The sequence below is a fragment of the Ruditapes philippinarum genome, unplaced genomic scaffold (genome assembly GCF_026571515.1).
Source record: "Ruditapes philippinarum isolate M1 unplaced genomic scaffold, ASM2657151v2 ctg2723_1_1_1_1, whole genome shotgun sequence".
NCBI lineage: Eukaryota > Metazoa > Mollusca > Bivalvia > Venerida > Veneridae > Ruditapes > Ruditapes philippinarum.
Genome location: NW_026865470.1, coordinates 43,762 through 46,531, shown reverse-complemented (window position 1 = coordinate 46,531; position 2,770 = coordinate 43,762). Strand labels below are relative to the sequence as shown.

The 2,770-nt window shown below is 35.8% G+C and overlaps 1 long non-coding RNA gene across 1 annotated transcript; it reads left to right on the top strand.

The window, feature by feature from the left end:
- The first annotated feature begins 737 nt into the window (after positions 1–737).
- On the top strand, positions 738–2,562 carry LOC132729173 (uncharacterized). The gene is made up of 3 exons (XR_009625577.1): positions 738–1,009; positions 1,518–1,726; positions 2,456–2,562. It is a non-coding gene; the product is annotated as an uncharacterized LOC132729173 (long non-coding RNA).
- Positions 2,563–2,770: the final 208 nt, after the last annotated feature.

Here is a 2,770-nt window from a genome sequence, read left to right as displayed (position 1 = left end):
GTTGAATTACTTAACTGTGACGGAGTCGACACTAACATTTTAAAAATATTGTTTCTATCTAGACTAAATTTTAAGAGATCTTTTTTTAAAGGGACACCATCATTTGAAATCCAGTGTCCCCCCCCCCCCCCCTAGCCTTAGAAGTCCCTTCCATTTTGTACCAACATTTCATTCATAAGCATTTTAAAATATTAAATACAAATACTTATTTTTACAAATTCAAGTATTTTTTCCAAGTACCAACCAAGACCTCTAGCTGTTGCACAGGCATGAGTATCGGACCTGAGAAGAAAAAAATATGACCTGATAGATAATTGTGTTCATCTTAAAAAAATTCAAAAACCAAAAAAAATGTAAAATATGACCCCCTTTAAAAACAAACTACAAGTTAAGAGAAGGCCGGAAACTCTAGATTCGAGCCTACGAGCAAGGGATTCACTACCCGGGCCGTTGTAAAAATAATTTTCCAGACAATTAAAAAATCTTTTATCATTATTTCACATTTGTATTAAGCTTCCAAATGAGACCAACTCCAAGTCTCTAGCCCTTCCTGTTCATGAAATAATCCTATCAGGAAACGAGCGCATTCGTGCTAAAAATCCTTGGTAGAAAAAATTGCGGCACAACAATTCGGTACGTAAACATAGACTAATACATGTTTGCCAGCCGTGTACAGATCATAATCATATTGTCACTTGGTGCAATAACTCACTTAATGTATATGTATTTTTTAACGACTTATTAATGTATTTTCATTTTATTGTCAATAGGCCATCAAAAAGGCTGTATGAATCGGATAGTGACACTGATGAGAATGAGACAGACACCGAGAGTAGGCCATCACAAGTTATTGACCAAGCAACAACGCCCAAACAGGCACAAAGCCTACTTTCACTTCCGCCTTGCTTATCTGCACAGGCATTGCGAGAGGCCAGCAGTGATGTGCAAAGTGCTTCTCTTATACAAGGTGCTTCTGATACGCCCTCCCGTGGGCAGATTATTGGGCCCAGTAAGTATAAACTTCGGAGCTGTAAATATATTCATTACAGTACATACTTAGTAAATGTTCTGTCCTCAAAACATGCCAATAAATGTTGTAACAAGCTGGATTGAGTGACACAGCCAAAAATGGAAAGTTTCACCGTATGACGCCCCTAGTTAAAAGAAATTCAAAAGAAATTGATGATTAGTTGTGTTAGTCTTTATCATGATGTGAATTAATGTGCGCCTATTCTTGTCTGACCCCACAACTGTTATCCAAAGTTACGGTCCTTGGAATAGTCAAAAATGTTTATTTTCACCTCATGACATGCCTAGCTCAAAAATATTTTAAGTTTAATTCATGATTTCTTATCATTTTCACATTTTGTGACCTTGCACACTCAACAATCCTTTTGAGATTTTAGCGTTAATTACTGTTAAAGCCAAGGAAAAATTTAAAATACTGGATTTTTTTCATTTGTAATTCACATAGCTCTAAAAGTATAAAGCCTAGAATTATGAATCCTTTTTTGCAGCTGCTGTTACACAGATTCTCTGAGTCTTGGAGACAATGCGGGAGGAGAATCGTGAAATTAAGAGGATGATGTAGCAATTGTTGTCAAGGTCAGCAGCAGATGACCAACCGCTGCAGCTTCCTGAAGATATCTCATTCCCTATTCGTTCTCCTTAGCAGATGGAAACATTCGATGAGCTTCTGGGAGATCAGACAAAGCTGTCATCTGTGGTAAGCATAGTGTTAGTCATGTAATTGTTGCACCATTAGTAACTGAAAAAAGTATACCCCATATCCACTGGCTTAAATGCGAAATAACATAATGGTCTGTGGTTAGCACTTGATGATAATGTATTATCATTCTGCTATACTTATGTAGGAAAATATTGCACAGTGGACAAACACTTTGCTGCAATAATTTCGGAATTAAAAACTGGCATGTTTTAATTTTTTGATTCATATTGAAACAGTTATCTTATTATTTAGATATGCTATAATAGCCATGAGCACTAGACATGGGCAGTTGGCCTCATTTTCAACATTGATTATTAAGACAAGACAGTCGATTCATTAATCAAAACGCTGGCAGCTTTCAAAATACCAGGAAAATGACTAGTACCCACAAAATCCAGGAATTGCGCTGTTATTATAATATCAAAAGTTATTCTGTTCATACTGTATAAACTCGTGTTAAAAAACAACAATGATAATGTGCCCCATTACACTCGGTGGAGGGGACAAACAAAAAGGCACAAGTCACTAAGGTGCTGTCCTAGGCTGTAAATATATGAGGAAAGATCTTTTAATTTGTCAATTCAAACAGTTTTCTTGGCAGATCATGTATTTGAGGTCCAGTTGACAATTATTTGTCATTTGGTGACTTGCAGCGCATCACAAATTTTGAAAATTAGTAGTGTTAAAATTAACATTAAAAAAAGTTTATGTTCTGCTTTATTTAAGGTGCGGTTCCTCTCAATGTTTGGTGGGGCAGTTGTGCGGGAAACTGTTGACCGCTAGATGAAAGAAACCATGTCAAATGAACTGGCAAGAATGTACAATATGAAGGGAAGAAAACATTTGGGGGCCTCTGAATGTATTGTATATGACTGTGTAAGTGATATATTACAAATTTGCAATGTGGTGTCTTTAAGTAAGGCTTCAAAATAGATATATTATCCAAGATCTTGTTATTGTGTCTTCAGGTATCGCTTTAATGAAAGAAAATGCTTGATTAGCTTTTATGGAAATTAATAAGAGAGAATATTTTTGATTTTG